This window comes from Diceros bicornis, chromosome 8, assembly GCF_020826845.1.
Source record: "Diceros bicornis minor isolate mBicDic1 chromosome 8, mDicBic1.mat.cur, whole genome shotgun sequence".
Lineage (NCBI taxonomy): Eukaryota > Metazoa > Chordata > Mammalia > Perissodactyla > Rhinocerotidae > Diceros > Diceros bicornis.
The window spans coordinates 75,243,534-75,263,939 of NC_080747.1; positions in this window are offsets into that span (position 1 = coordinate 75,243,534).

The window sequence follows — 20,406 nt, forward strand, 5'->3', positions numbered from 1 at the left end:
GTGAAAAAATACAATATACTTTCACGGTAAAAACCTTTAACAGATTGGGTAGAGAAGGAAAATACCTCAACATAATAAAGCTCATTTACAACAAACCTATAGCTAACATTATACTCAATGAAGAGAAGTTGAAAGCATTTCCTCCAAGATCAGGAACAAGACAAGGATGCCCACTGTCACCACTCCTATTCAATATAGTACTAGAAGTACTAGCTAGAGCAATTAGGCAAGACAAATAAATAAAGAACATCCAGATCAGAAAGGAAGAAGTGAAATTGTTGTTATTTGCTGATGATATGCTCTTATATACAGAAAATGCAGAAGAGCTTGTCAAAAAAACTGTTGGCATTAATCAATGATTTCAGCAAAGTGGCAGGACACAAAATCAACATACAGAATCAGTTGCATTCCTTTACACTAATGATGAAGCATCTGAAAAAGAAATAAAGAAAACTATCCCATTCACAATAGCATCAAAAACAACAAAATACTTAGGAATAAATGTAACCAAGGAAGTGAAAGATCTGTACAATGAAAACTATAATATTTTGCTGAAAGAAATTGAAGAAGACACAAACAAATCGACAAATATCCCATGTTCATGGATCAGAAGAATTAATACTGTTAAAATAGCCATACTACCCTAAGCCATCTACAGATTCAACACAATCCCCATCAAAATACCAAAGGCATTCTTCACAGAAATAGAAGAAAAAATCCTAAAATTTGTGTGGAATCACAAAAGTCTCAGAATAGTCAAAGCAATCCTGAGAAAAAACAACAAAGCTGGAGATATCATGCTTCTGAATTTCAAACTATACTACAAAGCCATAGTAATAATAACAGTATGGTACTGGCAGAAAAATAGACACATCAACCAATGGAACAGAACAGAGAGCCCAGAATTAAACCCTGGCATATACAGTTAACTAATATTTGACAAGAGATCCAAGAATACCCAATGGGGAATGGATAGCCTCTTCAACAAATGGTGCCAGGAACACTGAAGAAACACACACGGACAAACATACCCCTATCTCACACCACTCCCAAAAATTAACTTGAAATGAATCTAAGACTAAACATAAGACCTGATATCATAAAACTCCTAGAAGAAAACATAGGGAAGAAACTCATCAATATTAGTCTTGGCAATGAATTTTTTGGACGTGAAGCCAAAAGCACAAATAATAAAAGCAAAAATCAACAAATGAGATACATCAAACTCATAAGCTTCTGCACAGCAAAAGAAACAATTAACAAAATAAAAAGACAACCTACAAAATAGGAGAAAGTGTTTGCAAACCATATTTTGGATAAGAGGTTGATATCCAAGGTATATAAAGAACTCATACAACTTAACAGTAATGAGAAAAAAAACCAATCTGACTTAAAAATGGGTAGAAGTTAATAGACATTTTTCCAAGGAGGACATCAAAATGGCCAACAGGCATATGAAAAGACGCTCAATGTCACTAATCATCAGGGAAATGCAAATCAAAACCACAATGAGGCATCACTTCACACATATTAGAATGTGTCATCAAGAAGACAAGAGACAACAAGGTGAGGCAAGGGTATGGTGAAAAGGGAACCCTTATACATTGTTGGTGGGAATGTAAATTGATCCAACCACAGTAGAAACAACCTTGATGTTCCTCAAAAGATTAAAAATAGATCTACTCTACAATCCAGCAATTTCACTGCTGGGTATATACCCAAAGGAAATTAAAACAGGATTTGGATATGATATATGCACTTCCATATTTAATGTTGCAGTATTCGCAATAGCCAAGATATGGAAACAACTCAAATACCCATCAACAGATGAATGGATAAAAAGATGTGGTACACATACATAATGGAATGTTTTTCGGCCATGAGAAAGGAAGATATTCTTCCATTTGCAACTACATGAATGGACCTTGAACATGTTATGCTAAGAAAGAGAAGTCAGAAAGAGAAAGACAAGTACTGTGTGGTATCACATATATGTGGGATCCAAAAAAGTCAGGCCTGTAAAAAACAGAGTAAAATGGTAGTTACCAGGAGATTGGGGGTGAAGGGATAAGATTGTTGGTATTTAAGGGTACAAACTTGTAATGAGTAGTAAATAAGCCATAGAGATCTAATGCACAGTATAACAAATATAGACAATAATATTGTACTATAATTATGTAATGTGGTAAATATCACTACAATGGCAATCATGTTATAATATGTAAATGTATCAAAGTAACATGTTGTACACTTTAATGTTACATGTCAAATTTATTCAGTAAAAATAATTCAGAATAATCTTCTTAAAGAAATTTAGTAGACTACAAGAGCACATAGATAGCCAACTAAACAAAATTAGGAAAAAGATGTATAAACAAAATAAGAAATTTGACAAAGAAATAGATACTTTCAAAAAAAGAAAACAAACAGAAGTCCTAGAGCTGAAAAATACAATAACTGAGCTGAAGAATTCAATAGAGAGTTCCAAAAGCAGACTCAACCATGCAGAAGAAAGAATCAGTGATCTGAAAGATAGGACAATTGAAATTATCCAGTCACAGGATCAAAAAGAAAAAAGAATGAAAAAGAATGAAGAAAGCCTATGGTAATTATGGGACACAAAAGAAAGACTATTCGCATCATGGAAATTTCAGAAAGAGAAGAGAAAGAGAAAGGAACAGAAAGTATATTTAAAGCAACAATGGTTGGTTGAAAACTTCCCAAAATAGAGAAATAAACATTCAGATCCAAGAGGCCCAAAAGACTTCAAACAGGTTGAACCTGAATAGGGCTACACCAAGACACATTATAATTAAATTGTCAAAAGTCAAAACATAGAAAGAATTTTAAAAGCAGTAAGAGAAAAGAGAGAAGTTACACACAAGGGACCCCTCCCAAAAGACTACTGGCAGATTTCTCAACAGAGTCTTTTTAGGCAAGAGGAGAATAGGATGACATATTCAAAATATTGAAAGAAAAAAACTGTCAGCCAAGAATACTATACCCAAAAAGCTATGCTTCAGAAATGAAGGAGGGATAAAGACTTTCCTGAGCAAACGAAAGCAGAGGGAATCACGACTATTAGACCTGCTTTCCAAAAAATGCTAAAGGGAGTTCTTTGAGTGTAAATAAAAGGACACCAATTACCTTCATGGAAACATAAGAAGGCAGTGTAAAACTCACTGGTAATGGTAAATATATAGTCAAAGCTGGATTCTGTAATAGATTCATAGTGGTGTATAATTCACACACAATTATAGTTTGAAAGTTAAAAAACAAATGTAGTAAAAATAACTATACAATAATCTTATTAGATACACAATATAAAAAATATGTAAATTGTAACATCAGTAACCTAAAATACGAAGGAGAGGAAAAATGAAAGTGTAAAGTTTAGGGAGTCTATTGAAATTTAGTTGTTATCAGCTTAAACCAAGGCATTATAATCTTTAAAAGTTTTGTGTAAGCCTCATGGTAATTGCAAGGGAAAAACCTGTAGTAATTATGCAAAAGAACACGATAAAGAAGTCAAAGCAGACTGATACTAAAAGACATCAAAACACAAAAAAAGACAGCAGAAGAAAAAGCAAGGAGCAATGGACTACAAAATAGAAAACAATTAACAAAATGGCAATAGGAAGTCCTTACCTATCAATAATTTCTTTAAGCATAAACAGATTAAATTCCCCAATCAAAAGACACAGAATGACTAAATGGATGAAAAAACAAGATCCCATAATATGCTCCCTCTGAGAAACTCACTTTAGCTTTAAAGACACACACAGACTGAGAGTGAAGGGATGGAAAAAGATAATTTAAGCAAATAGTAACCAAAATAAATCTTGGATAGCTATACTTACATCAGACAAAAGAGGCTTCAAACTAAAAATGGCAAAAAGAGACAAAGAAGATCCTTATGTGATGACAGGGTCAATATACCAAGAAGATATAATAATTGTAAATATTTATGTGCCCAACATCTGAGCACATAAATACACAAAGCAAAACTAACAGAACTAAAAGGAGAAAAAAAACAGCAATACAGTAAGAATTGAGGACTTTAATACTCCATTCTCAACAATGGATAGATTATCTCAGACAGAGAATCAACAAGGAAACAGTGGATTTGAACAACACTATCAAAATGCACCTAAAAGACATATATAGAATGTTCTATCTGCTCACATGTAACTTTTTTTAGGATACACCATACGTTAGGCCACAAGATAAGTCTTAGCATATTCAAGAAGATTAAAATCATACTGAGTAACTTCTCTGATAACAATGGTATGAAACTAGAAGTCAATAACAGAGGAAAACTGGAAAATTCACAAACATGTGAAAATTAAACAACACTCTCCTGAACAACCAGGGGAAATAAAAAAATATCTTGAAGCAAGTGAAAAATGGAAACACAACATACCAAAACTTATGGGATGCAGCAAAAGCAGTTCTAAAAAGGAAGTTCATAGCAATAAACACCTACATTAAGAGGCAAGAAAGAGCCCAAATAAAAATCTAACTATATTTAAGGCACCAGAAAAAGAAAAACAAACTGAGCAGAAGGAAGGAAATAATAAAGATTAGAGCAGAAATAAATGAAATAGAGAACAGAAAAACAATAGAAAAGATTATCAAATGAAGAGTTGGATCTTCGAAAAGAAATAAAATTGACAAACCCTTAGCTAGACTAACCAAGGCAAAAAGAGAGACAACCGAAGTCAACAAAATTATAAATGAAAAAGGAGACAACTGATACCACAGAAATATGAAGAATCATAAGAGGCTACTATGAACAACTATACACCAACAAACCAGACAACCTAGAAGACATGAAAAAATTCTTAGAAACATACAAACTGCCAAGACTGAATAACAAAGAAATAGAAAGTCTCAATAGACCAATTACTATAAGGAGATTGAATCAGTAATCAAAAATCTCCCAATGAAGAAAAGCCCAGGACCAGATGGCTTCGCTGGTGAACTTTACCAAACATTTTTAGAGGAATTATCACCAATCCTCAAATTCTTCCAAAATTGAAGAGGGGGGAACCATCCCAAACTCATTTTTTGAGGCCAGTATCACCCGGATACCAAAGCCAGAAAAGGAGACTACCAGAAAAGAAAATTATAGACAACCATCCCTGATAAAAGTAGATGGAAAAATTTTCAATAAAATACTACCAAGTTGAATTCAGCAGCACATTAAAACGATCATTCACCACAATCAAGTGGAATTTATACCTGGGATGCAAGGATGGTCCAACATATGCAAATCAATCAATGTGATCCATTATATTAATAGAATAAAAGGAAAAAAATAATATGATCATCTCGATAGACACACAAAAAAGAATTTGACAAAATTAAACCAAGATTCATAACAAAAATATCTTAACAAATTAGGTATAGAAGGAATGTACCTCAACATAATAAAAGCCATATATAATAAGCCCACAGCTAATATCATACTCAATGGTGTAAGGTTGAAAGCTTTTCCTCTAAGATCAGGAACAAGAGAAAGGTACCCACTCTCACCACTCCTATTCAACATAGTTCTAGAAGTCCTTGCCAGAACAATCGGGCAAGAAGAAGAAATAAAAAGTGTTAGAATTGGAAAGGAATAAGTAAAATTGTCTCTATTTGCAGATGACATGATTGTATATATAGAAAACACTCAAGACTCCACCAAAAAATTTTAGATATAATCAACAAATTCAGTAAAGTTGCAAGATATAAAATTAACATACAAAAATCAGTAGCATTTCTATACACTAACAACAAATTATCTGAAAAAGAAATAAAGAAAACCATTCCATTTACAATAGCATCATAAACAATAAAATACTTAGGAATAAACTAAACCAAGGAGGTGCAAGATCTCTACTCCGAAAACTCTAAGACATTGATGAAAGAAATCAAAGGAGACACAGACAAGTGGAAAGATATCTGTGTTTGCGGATTGGAAGAATTAATATTGTTAAAATGTTCACACTACCAAAAGCCATCTACAGATTTAATGCAATCTCTATTAAGATTCCAATGACATTCTTTACAGAAGTAGAAAAAAACACTCCTAAAATTTATAAGGAAACACAAAATACCCCAAATAGCCAAAGCAATCCTGAGAAAGAACAAAGCAGGAGGCATCACACTCCCTGATATCAAGCAATACTATAAAGCTATAGGCATCAGAACAGTATAGTACTGGCACAAAAACAGACACAGATCAATGGAACAGAATCAAGAGCCCAGAATTAAACCCAAGCCTATATGGTCAAACACATATTTGAAAAGGGAGCCAAGAATACTCAATGGAGAAAAGAATCTCTTCAATAAATGTTGCTGGGAAAATTGGATATTCACATGTAAAAGAATGAAAATAGACCTCTCTACCTTACAGCAGTCACAAAAATTAACTCAAAATGGATTAAAGGCTTAAATGTAAGACCCAAAACTGTGCAAGTCCTGGAAGAAAACATAGGAAAAAAGCTCTGTGACATGGGTCTTAGCAATGACTTTTTGGTTGTGACACCTAAAGCATAAGCAACAAATCAAAAATAAACAGGTGGGACTATATCAAACTAAAAAGCTTCTGAACAGCAAAAGAAACTATCAACAAAGGGCAAAGATAACCTGCAGAATGGGAAAAAATATTTGTAAACCATAAATCTGATAATGGGTTAATATCCAAAATATACAAATAACTCATACAACTCAATAGCAAAAAAAACAAATAATCCAAGTAAAAAGTGGGCAAAAAGACCTGAATAGACCTTTGCCAAAGAAGATATACAAAAGACCAACAGGTACATGAGAAGATGCTCAATATTACTGGTTATTAGGGAAATGCAAATCAAAACCACAATGAGATATCACCTCACACCTGTTAGAATAGCTATCATCAAAAAGATAAGAGATAACAAATGCTGGCAAGGGTGTGGAGAAAAGGGAACCCTTGTGCACTCTTGGTGGGATTGTAAACTGGTACAGCCACTATGGAAATCAGCATGGAGGATCATCAAAAAATTAAAAATAGAACTACCATATGATCCAGCAATTCCACTTCAGAGAATATATCCAAAGGAAATTAAAACACTAACTCAAAAAGATCTCTGCACCCCCATAATCATAGCAGCATTATTTACAATAGCCAAGACCTGGAAACAACCTAAGTATTCATCGATGGATGAACGGATAAAAAAGCTGTGGTATACAGATATGTATATATATATATATATATATATATAAAGGAATATTATGCAGCCATAAAAATGAGGAAATCCTGCGATTTGTGACAACATGGATGGACCTTGAAGGCACTCTGATAAGTGAAATAACTCAGACAGAGAAAGACAAATACAGTATGATCTCACTTATAAGTGAAATCCAAAAAAAAAAAAAAAATTCATAGAAAAAGAGATCAGACTTGTGGTTACCAGAGGTATGGGGTGGAGGGAGGGAAAAACTGGATGAAGATGGTCAAAATTTACAAATTTCCAGTTCAAAGATAAATAAATCCTAGGGGTGTAATGTACAGCATGATGACTGTAGTTAACACTGCTGTATAATATGTAAGTTGTTAAGAGAGTAAATCCTCAGAGATCATCACAAGGAAAAAAAATTCTTTTTCTTTGCTTACTTTTTATTGTATCTATTTGAGATAATGAATGCTAATCAAACTGGATGCTAACTAAACTTATTGGGGTAATTATTTTACAAAATGTCTAAGCCAAGCATTAAGCTGTACACCTTAAATTTATACAGTGATGTATATCAATTATGTCTCAATAAAATTGGAAAAAAAAATCAAAAACATTGTCACAGAAATGAAGAATGCCTCTAATTAGTTCATCAATAGACTAGCCATAGTTAAGCAGAGAATCAGTGAACTTAACACTAAGTCAACAGAAACTTCCCAAACTGAATACAAGGAGGAAAATAGAATGAATAAAAACAGAATACCCAAGAACTCTGGGAAATTTTCAAAGGAGGTAATATATGTGTAATTGGGACACCAGAAGGAGAAAAAAGAATGGAATGGAGCAGAAGAAATATTTGAAATGTTAATGACTGAGAATTTTCCAAAATTAATAACAGTGTCCTTCAAATTCAGGAAGTTCAGAGAATACTAAGTAGAAAAATATTTAAATTCTACACCTGGGCATTTCATATTCTTAATAGATTTAAAAGATAACTTTGTTAAAAGTAGTAATAGTAACAATATACTGGGTGACATATGACATGGCTAAATATGTTGACATCACCCAGATAGAGATGCTGTTATTTTTCAACTTATCACCCAAATTTTTTTCAGCATTATGTAGTATGTCATTAATATTTTGACAAATCATAACATTTGAGAGAAAACGTCAATTTCGCATACTTATCTCATTCTAGCATTTTACTCACTATAATTTTATATGCTGTCATTAGTTTCTCACAAACTACAGCCATGCGTTGCTTAATGATGGGGATACACTCTGAGAAATGTGTCCTTAGGTGATTTCGTCATTGTGTGAGCATCACAGAGTGTACTTACACAAACCTAGATGGCACAGCCCCCTAGGCTGTACTCATAGGCTTTATGGTACTGATCTTATGGGACCACCGTCATATAAGCAGTCTGTCGTTGACTGAAATGTCATTATGCAGTGCGTGAGGTATTGGACTTTTCCTTTTCTGGGCAATTAGTTCTGCTAGTAAATAACTTGTGTTCTGTGACTTTTCACTGAATTTGATATTTTTTTTTTAGGTAAGAGCTTTACTGTGCTTGTTTTGATGCTCTCACAGCCGCTTAAGAAATAAGCACTTTTAATTGTCAAATTCCTGTGACTTGTTGTTAAGTGTTGTTTCAATTTTTCTGGAAACATTGCTGTATTTGTAAGTTGTTTCCCACATACAGCATGCAGTGGACTAGGACAATTTGGATTAGTATCCCAGCCCATGCAATACCCACCCATAAGCAGCTCTCGTTGTAAACACAGCATTTTTTTGTGTACATGTCCCTTGTAGCACTGGTGCAGTGAAATCAATCAGAACATTATAATTCTTCATCATTAATTTTTTAGATAAGAAATTTATTGAGATATAATTTATGTGCCATAAATATCACCCTTTAAAAGTGTACAATTCAGTGGGTTTTAGTATATTCACACGGTTGTGCCATTATTCATCATTAAATTTATCAGATTCATCCCCAGGACAAGATATAGAATCCTCTTTTTTCCATATACAACGTTTTCACAAATTGCCTCGTTGGATCATTAGACATGTTTTTAAAACACAAATACTAATGAAATATAAAACAGAATAGTGTAATAGATAATACATACACATATATACTATTAAAAAAGAAAAAGTATCACAAAAATATAAAACCTTCACAAAACGATTCATTTCTGACCTACAATCTAAGTATTTTAACATTTATAACAATAAAGTAGAAGAGGGTGGATGACTAGCAGCACATAAAACTTCCACCTTTAGAATGAACACTTTCCCCTGATTCTTCCACTGAGAACTTGTTTGTCCATATAAGAGGACATTGGGAAGGTAATTTATTTGAGAGAAAAGGATGCCACCAGCCTACACGCTCCCCTTTGTGCAATACGGTGCTCACCTCTACATTACATCTGTAATTACATCTATATGAAGTCAAAATCTGAGAACGAACACAACCAAATGATCACGGTTCCACTGCCCACTGCCCAGAGGACTGACAAAGCTCTGAAGAAATTGCTAATGGGGAGTCTCAGTCACTGTCATCACTGCAAGTGCTAGCATCGCACAATACGCGATGCTAAAAAACAAACAAACAAAAACACAACTATATATTTTTCCTAATCACTGTCTTTTTGAAGAACCCTTACTGACATCTCACAGAACTCTAGGGTTCCATGGAACCCAGCTGAGTAGCAAACACTGGAGATGCAGCAGTAGACTGTGTTTTTTGCTGGGATCTCTTTACATATGTAAAGGATGTTCTCTGCTGTCTTCTTTTCCTGATTGATTTCACTCTCTCCTCCCTCTGTCACTGTCAACTCACTAGACAATTTTCTTCTCCATCCTCCAGCCTCATAAAAAAGTCTAAAATGATTACTTAAACAGTTTGAGATGAGGAACAGATGCTGGTCTTGGTGTCACCCTTAGGAATTCTTGGTGATTAGTTACATTACCAGCTAGAAATGGGAGAAGCTGTTAGGCAATTATGATGACAGTTCTGTAATCAATTGTCATATTAGGATGTGTTTATGTTCAATCAAGACATTATCATGATTAGGCTGAGAGACTTTAAGTATTAGAAATTCGTTCATTCACTTAACAGATTTTTATGGAGTGTCTACTTTGTGACAGGCAGTACTTTAAGCCCTGGGGTACATACAATAAATGAAAGCCTACTCTCAAATTCCTTTCTCCCCAAGAGCTTTCATTCCAGAAATGCAAGAAAATCCACACAGTACTTTCCTTTATTGAGAAATGCCCTTTCTTAGGCCCCAAATCAGGATCTTCATGTTTTCCTTTCTTCCTTATAGTAGGCCACAGGGACTTATCCTGTTTTCCTCCCTCTAGTTGCTATCATAATCCTTCTAGCTCATTCCATTCACTCTAGCTACAAAATGAAATGCATTATATCTCTAATGCCCCTTTTCTTGTGTCCTGATATAAGTATTTAATACTCTTTTAAGTTTTGGGATTTTGATGGTATTCCATATGGAAGAGGAGGCAGTAAGCATGATTTATTAGTAAGATAACACTAACAATTTTAACAGATAAACTTCAAAATGCCAGTGGTTTATTTCTTGCTCATGTAAAGAAGAAAACAGTAGCCCCTAAGAGTGGATGCCTTTCTTCCAAGGCCTGGTTCTGAGACGTAGGCTCTTTTCACAGAGTGGCTCTGTCATCTACAACATTTTGGCTTCCACTGTCACTGTGCTTCCCCGCATCAATCTGGCAGAAAAGGAAAGAGTGTGGAGCATCCTATATAAGAATTTGTTATGGTTCAGGTTTGTAAGTGACGCACATAACATCTGCTCATACTCTACCATCTAGAATTTAGTCTATGGTCATGCCTACCTGCAAGAGAGTTTGGGAAATATAATTTAGATATATGACCAGGAAAAAAGAGGAAAACAGGTTATCTAACAAGATAGCCAGTCTCTGCCATAAATAATGAGGATTCTAGGATTCTGGAACATTTCTAAGACTACTTATAGTAGTTGATTGATGATTATGGCTTATAAATCTCTATAGCTGTGAATTTACTTAAATAAAGTCTCCCTGAGGTCAGTGATTTTGTTTTCCTTCTTACACAACTCAGCAAATAAAGTTGCTCAGTGAACGAATGAATAAGTCTATAAAAGAAAGAATGAATGAAAAATTGATTTTCTTTTGACTAAAGTGAACAACTGGCCTTTCTGATATTTGACACTCAGTTCACTAGAACTCTGAATCACACTATAGTTAGTTGTCTATTCTTCCACTTATTCTAAGGAGAGAATAAAATAATTGGGAAAAGAATGAAGTGAAGAAATAAGTCTTAATTATATATCTACTCACCAGAAGATACTATACCTTGTTCTTTCCTTAACCTCTTCTACCTAAGTGATAAAGGAGCAAGAGGAATTCCAACACAATTACATAATCGTTACACAGCAATTGAACAATATTATGTGCCAAGAGAATCAAAATATGATCCCCAGGTGCTAGGAGAAGCTCCTGTGGTTGTTTATTGCAGTGATTTGTACCAAGGTTGACTCTTGTAAAAGACTGTGGATGTAGATCTACCTATCCTTTGCTACTTGCTGACACCCCAAAACTGGAGACCCATCTTGGATCCTAACTTCTAATCAGTGCATTGCAATGTAATTGACAGCTGCATATTTTCAACACGTCAAATCTCTAGCTGATCATGGACATAGCCATTAGCATACCCTACACACTCGAAGGCAGACAGACACACAACACAATGTGAAGAGTGCCATAATGAAGATATAGACAAAACGTAATGGTTGAGCGGGGAAGAGAATAATGAACTTTCTTGGGAGTTGAGGAAGCCTGTCCAGAGAAACCTCCCTTTGAGTTGAAACTTGCTATGTGAATCAAAAGCAGGAGGCAAATGGATGTCAAGAGAGCATGCAAAGGTTTAGGAGATGAAAGGGAACAGTATATGTAGCCAGGGCATGGAGTGAGAGTTTGTAGGAGATAAAAAAAAGAACAAGAAGGTTGGGATGAGATGCTGAAAGGCCTTTCACACTATGTTAAAATAATTATATATTTTGTTCACTGCCAGGGATAAAGGAGGATGGTTTGGAAGAACCAAACTAATTATAGCTGTTTGACACAGAGGATGTTTTTACATGTCAAAATTTAAAAGCTATTAACTTTTATATCCTAATAATATATGCAACAGATACAGACATCACCGGCTCTTACTCTAGTCTGACTTCTAACCCCAGGGAATGTTGGAAACGCAGTGAGCCTTAGTGATGGGTTGACGGAGGAGGTGTAGTTTAAGAGTAAGGACGAGGAGAGTGTGAAGCTCAGGGATGGTGTAAGCTGTCGGCTCTGCACATCACTTCTTTAAAAAGAAAGAAATATAAGAAAACAAAACAGCTTGAACTCTAATGGTGTGGGTTATTTTGGGGCCACGTTAAGCATCCCTGAGTAAAAATGTCAAGTGCTCTGTTAACTAACTATTCTCAGCCCTCCAGGAAATACAGAAAATTGTTTTTTAAAGAAAAGGTTTTCTTAACCGTAGTACAGAAATATAATGGATTGCTTACAATAGAGAAACATTTTAAAGATAAACTAAGACCAATATGTTGAAAACATTGGGATCCAGATCGTAGATAATTCAACCTGTATTTAATAAGTGAATAACTGAAAATATAAAATAATTTTCCAATAGTTAAGACTTGCCTTGGGAGATAGTGGGTCCCAAGAATGAAGTTATTCAAAGACAAGGTTAGAAGATGTTGTAGAAAAGAAGTCCAGTAGCACATGAGCTGTTAGTCATTTATGGCTCCTTCTAAACCCTAAGATTCAACAATTATTATAAACAATGCCTTAACTCAAATTTGTAACAAGCATTCCATGAGATTCTATACTGAGTAAAGCATATCTCTTTGTAGGATGCAGATTTTGGGATAATTCCAAGACAAATATTGAAGAAAATCTACTACCTAAGTTCATTTAACATTTGTTCAAAAAGTATGTATTAGGTACCTACTATGTGCTAGGCATTGATTATTAGTACTGTTGATAATTTTGGACTACGATTGATAAAATTCCACATAGGAAGTATATTTTATTGAAAGACTTAAATAATGAATAAATAAACGAATAAATACAAAAATTCCAGGTTATAATGAGTTCTGTATTATAAAAATAAAGCATAGAGAGAGGTATGGAGTGATGGAAGATAATGATGGCTTTTAATAGAGTGAAAGAATTCTTCATGGAAGAAGATATCCAAGCAAATATCTGAATGAACCAATGGTGAAAACAAAGAGAAGATGTGAAGGAAAGGCTTTCCAGGTGGGAGAAATAGATAATATATAGGCCCTGAGGAAGTAAACAAGTAAATTCAAAGAGGACACAGGACCAGATTATCTAGGGCCTCAAGGAGCATGATAAGGAGTTTGCATTTTAATCTAATTGTATAGAGAGGTCTGGAGGGTTTGAACAGGGAAATGATATAATCTTACATGTATAGGGTTGGTATGGTCATTGGTATGTCAGGGATAGAGTGTAGAAGAATAAGAGTGTAAGTGAGGAAATAGACTTCAGTACTCCACATAGGATGATAATGGCTTCAAGTAGGCTGATAGCAGTCTTTTTTTTTTTTTTGTGAGGAAGATCAGCCCTGAGCTAACATCCGTGCTAATCCTCCTCTTTTTGCTGAGGAAGACCGGCTCTGAGCTAACATCTATTGCCAATCCTCCTCCTTTTTTTCCCCAAAGCCCCAGTAGATAGTTGTATGTCATAGTTGCACATCCTTCTAGTTGCTGTATGCGGGACACGGCCTCAGCATGGCCAGAGAAGTGATGCGTCCGTGCGTGCCTGGGATCCGAACCCAGGCCGCCAGTAGCGGAGTGCGCGCACTTAACTGCTAAGCCACAGGGCCGGCCCAGCAGTGTTTCTTATTTGGTTTATATTTTGAAGGTAGCTCTTTCAGGAATTTTTTGTCCGGACAGGATATACAGCTGTAGGAAAGAGAGGAATAAGAACAAATCCTGGATTTTTGGTCTACCAAAACTGGGTAAAGTTGGCAATATTTCCTAAATGGGAAGACCACGTGAAAAAAGTATTTTGTTTGTCGTGAGGAGAAAAACTAACAATGAAGTCAATGAGTTAAGAAAAAATTAGAAGAGTATGGTATCTTGAAAGCCAATTGAGGAAATGAGAGAGTACTCACTGTGTCAAATCATACAGAAATATGATTAACTTTTCTGGTTAGACTGCTCCTAACACGCTGGTCAGAAACCATCCATGTGCAATTCAGCATGTTCACATTGTTTAACGTTACAAAGAATTCTGTCTGTCACCGCTACAACTTGTAAAATCTCATAGTGCCCCTTTCCTCAAAGCTCTGGGTATTACCAAGATATTTAACTCTTCAGACTCCCTGATTTCTTTCATTTCCTAGGTCCAAAATTCTTAAAATTCACAAGTGTTTTATTATAAGCATCTGTAAAACTCTTCTACATAGCCCCTTCCCAAAACACATTTACGTTAAAAAAAATCTGTATATTCAAATACTACAGAATAAAACTGAATCCTACCAGATGTGATTCTATAACAAAACATTTGAAAATTGGTTTGGGCTATATTATTAAGGGTCTTGAATTTCAGTATGAGTTTTTGGAAATGTTTGTTTTCTATGCAATCTGAGCTTCAGAGAAATTATTCTGGCAGTAAAGTAAGAGCAAATTAGAAAAAGAAGACATTAGACCAGGTAGCAGGCTATTTGATTATTCTACATTTAAAAATCTGAAAACCTGATTTGGGTTTCAAGAGCAGGCATGATATACACAGTAAGAGATATAGCAGGGTGAAGAATGCAGGACTGTGATTCAGGAGGGTGATATGGAAACGGAGAAATATATTGGAGATTCCCAGGCGGAGAGAGAGTGATTGAAATATTGAAGACAGTAAAAAGAAAGGAGAGGAGAGGAAAAACGAAAGGAGAGAAAAGTGAAGTGTCAAACTTGATAATGGCTATATTTAGGGGTGAGAGGAAGAAGAGGAGTTATTTAAAAGACTGAGAAGAATGGAAGTAGGAATCATGACAAGGAGTTCGGGTACCAGTGTGGAGAAAAAGCAGAGGCCGGCCCACTGGCATAGTGGTTGAATTCATGCGTTCTGCTTGCGCGGCCCAGGGTGCAGGGGTTCAGATCCCGGGTGCAGACCTACACACCGCTCATCAAGCCATGATGTGGTGGTGTCCCACATACAAAATAGAGGAAGACTGGCACAGATGTTAGCTCAGCAACAATCTTCCTCAAGCAAAAAGAGGAAGATTAGCAATAGATGTTGGCTCAGGGCCAATATTCCTCACCCAAAAAAAGCAAATCTTCACATTTGATTGTTTGGGGGCCAAAAGAAGGCATAGGTGTGTTTGTGGCCTATAATAGGATGACCCCACAACTTATTATCCAAACTGGGACACTATTGAAAGGAGATACCAAACAATAACCACACTAATTGATTTACAACAGCTGTAAAAGTATAGTATGTCCCTGGAAAGCTGGAATACACTCACTCTGGATAGAGGAGTGAGTTGGGGGACAATTACAGACTATATAGTTGCTAACAGGGGAGTAAACATTTGGTGAACTCAGAGAAGGAAAGAGAATAACATCAAGAGCACAAGCAGAGTAGTTAGTCTTGATAAGAAAGGGGGAATGTTCTTCCTAAACATTAATAGTAAAGTTAGAGTAAGAACACAGTGGCCCAGAGGCATTTATAAATGGAAAGGAGGGCATTGAAGGATTTGCCTTTAGAGAGTTTCAATTGGTTCAATAAACTAGGCCAGAAGGTCAACTAATGAAAGTGAAAGGTGGAGTTGGAGATTTGAAGATGGCAGAAAGCTTTTCAAAGGACATTCTTGGCAATGTGCAGGAAGCCATTATACATTAAATGCAAATGTCACCAAGCATGATCAAGGTCCTATTCAGATTTTTGACTCTCCAGAAAGATAAATAAATCTAATAATAATAGCTACCATTTATTGTTTATACTCTGTGCATTAAGTGTTTTACCTGTGTGACTTCATTTTAATCTCAAAACGACTCTATGAAATAGAAGTTATCGTTATCCCCATTCTATGAATGAGGATACTGAGGTACAGAGTGTTTAAATAATAATCCATCAAATGTCACACAGTTGGATAAAAAGAGTCATGATTCAAATTTAGCCAAACTCACTTCAGAGCCCAAGGTCTTGACCACTGAGCACATTGCCTCTCAAGGTTGATGTTAACTGTGTTTTGAGGTCATAAAACAGATTTCAGAGTGGTATTCAATCTTAGAAGTAAAATGGTTTCACAAGATTTCACAAGATTATACACATATCTAAGGAAAGCCAAATGAAAGCATTGCCCAGGGAAAGTGTCTCTCCCTGGCTGCATTTGTTGAGGCTTCTACCATGATCTGAAATGCTGTCATTGACGCCAAGTAGGATATAGTCAGTCTGTCACAGGAAGGTGTATACTACGTTGGCCTATGGTTCTACAGATGAAAAGAAGATTTTAGTCTGTAGGGTATCATTTACTAGCATGGTATTTTCAGCACTTCAAAGAATATCAATCAGAAACTCCTGAAAGCTGAAATGTGCTTTCCTGAAGTGAGCAAGCTGGCACAATAATTCTTAAATCCTTTGTTGTTGTGGAGGAAATTTCTATGGGTTTCGTCATAAAAAATATTTTATACTACAGCTAGCAAAAAACCCTATCAATCTAAGATGTAACATTAGTTTTTTATGGTTTGGTTGCTAGGTAATAAAAGTACACTGAAAAATGCAGTTTGAGGGAAAAACTGCCTCAATAAAGAGAATTCCCCTAAGGTTTGCAATGACAATCTCAACTAATATTTCACATTAAAAAAATCAGATACTGGAGTTCCTAAGAAAATTACAAAGTACACCACAGCTTTCCAGAAAAGGTAATTTTTAGCATCTTCACATTTCTTTATTCCAGCACCTTGCACAGCGCTTGGCCTATAATGTGTTCAATAAATAATTATCAAATAAGTAGTCTGTTTCCATTTTGTAAATTCTAAACTATATATGGACTACTAAATGAACATGATTTTTGTTATGATAGTATTTTCTTTTAAAAAATCTTTTCCCACTAAAATTGACAGATTTGTGCATAGCTGATGAGATCATACGTATTTATTTGACATTTGCATTTGAATGTGGTAGATTTCCATATGTAGATACTGTTATTTAGTCATCAAATAGTGAGGCTGACTTTGATACATATTAATTACTTTCTAGAAAAATAATACCTCAAGGGCAAATTTAAAATTAGAAAATCTCTGTGATCTTTAGAATTCAAGAGGCTATTAGTATAATGTGGTATAAAGAACAGGGGTTGCAAAATCAAATATCTTCAGGTGCCTGGAGGTAACAAAATGAGTGAAGGGATGGTGAAGAATGAGGTAGGAATGGCGTTTCAATGGCAAATTGTAAGAGAGCCTGTCTAAAAAGAGTGGCTATTGCTCAGGCCACAGATCTTTGTTATGAGTGACTATTTTAAGAAGGATTTTGGAAGAGTTAATTTTAGTGTGAAATCTGATTTTGTTCTTTAATGTTTCAACACATTCAATAATGTTTAAAATATTGTACAAGAAAGAAAACAGCCTTGGAGAGTCTATAGCCTGGGCTGATAGTCACTTCTAAGCATAGAGTTCAGAGTCCCTCTAAATTGGGGTCAGAATCTTGGCAGGTAACGGTGCTGAACTTTACTCCCAAATTTGTCATGTCTTCTCTGTGTTGGTTGTATGAACTCCTGTCTTTGTAAAATGTTTTATAAATTTCCTCATTTGTTTCTTATTGTACTAAAGCTACAACCTGAATGCCTCTGAAGAGCATGCATAAAGATTGAAGCAGAGTTAAAGGATCAAAGTTACTGTGGTCTTTCTTCTCAAACAAAAAAAAAACATGATTAATGCTGTCATGCTTCAGAGTTAAAGCTCCCTCCTGGTGAATGTCCCTGCCAGGGGAGTATCTGTGGTTAATTAGTGTATTCCCTAAGCAGTGTGAAAAATCAAAGCCATAAATACCCTGCAATGACGATCTTATTGGATTACTATTCATTTGCAGGTTTGCAGGTGGCCAGATTTCCAACTATTGTAATTGCCAGGAGTTTAACGTTAAAGACTCATTTACCTAAAGCCCATGGTCTCTTAAAGCACCATTAATTTTGGAAAGATGTAAGTGTTCTCAAGTGAATGAAATGAATGGTTCTAAACTTAGTTATAACACAAATTGACAATGTTAAAAACTAATTCTGCAAATGCAATAGGAAATATTAAAAGATTATTATTAAAAATAATAGTTGCTTAAGAAAATGACAAGACAAGCCAGAGACAGGGAGAAAGTCTTTGCAAAACACACATCAGATAAAAGACTTGTATCCAAAATATACAAAGAACTCTTAAAGCTCATAGAAAAGAAAGCAAATGACCCAATAAAAAATGGGCAAAAGACCTGAACAGAGACCTCACCAAAAAAGACATGCAGATTGCAAGTAAGCTCTTGAAAAGATGCTGATCATATGTCATTAAAGAATTGCAAATTAAAACAATGAGATACCACTGCACACCTGTGAAAAGGGCAAAACTCCAAAGCACTGACAACAACACATGTTGATGAGGATGTGGAGCAACATTCTTCTTGGCAGTAATACAAAATGGTACAGCCCCTTTGGAACACAGATTGGCAGTTTCTTGCAAAACTAAACATACTCTTACCAAATAATCCATCACTTGGGCTCCTTGGTATTTACACAAATATGTTGAAATCTTATATTTAGACAAAAACCTGCACATGAATGTTTATAGCAGCTTTCTTCATAATAGCCAAAACCTGGAAGCAAACAAGATGTCTTTCAATAGGTGAATGGATAAAAAAAATATGTTATATTCATGCAATGGTATATTATTCAGTGATAAAAAGAAATGAGCTGTCAAGTGACAAAAAAACATGGAGGAATCTTAAATATATATTGCTAGCAGTGAAACTATTCTGTATGATACTGTCATGGTGGATACACGACATTACACATTTGTCAAAATCCATAGAATGCACAACACAAAGAGTGAATCCAATGTAAACCATGGAATTTAGTTAATAATATATAAATACTGACTCATCAATTGTAACAAATGTACCACACTAATGTAATATGTTAATAATTGGAGCAATCCGGAGGAGGATGAAGGGGATAAGGGAACTTGTACTTTTTGCTCAATTTTTCTATAAATCTACAACTGCTTAAAAAATGACAATTAAAAAAAAACGGCATTCAAGCAAAAATTTCAATCAATTTAGGGAGGATGCCCTAGAACTGTATATATTTCTCATATACTAAGGACAATTCTTTTTCCTGGTAAAGAAAATTTGTTTTCTCAATCAAGAAAATTTATTTTCATAAAGCTGAGCCATTTTATCCAACTATATGAAGTAGACAATAAAATATTCATGTCTTATGTTGAAATAACACATGGGATTTCAGAAACTAAAATGTATTTAACCATAATTTATTGAAGTATTTCTTTTATAGACTGGAATAATTAACTGGAAAAAATACAATATTAGCTCATTACAACTCATTGTAAAGATATATTTTTATTGATTAAACTTTATTCTTTCTTAAAAAAAAGTGATGGTTGTTATAATTTTTACAGGTAGGTTTCTGAGAGGAGAAAATTTCTTTTTAGATCTTGCTTATAACAATTTGTATTTTTACTGTTTTTTCGTATAATGTTGGATAACTCATATACTGTATGTGGATTTACTTTTAAATCGGACTTAATAAAAACAAGACATGGGAATTCTAAAATGTGTTTACCATGTAAATTGACAGTACACATTATCTGTTGGATAATATACAGTTAGGTACATATGCAACTGAGATATATGTGTATACATATATAGAAAATAGATGTGCAAGATACGGTGTACTGATACACAGATCACAGCTTATAGGTTTCTTCAATTCTAAGACTCACTATTTTCACATTTTAACTTCTTTAAAATTGGAATGTGTCTTAAAATTAACATCAGCTTAAATTAGATGAATTTCAATGATCGCACTCCTAAAAGATTGTGTGCATGTGATATTTCGGGCTTGAGCTCAGTTTAATAGGGACACTTTTGATAATGTAAGTTGTCAGT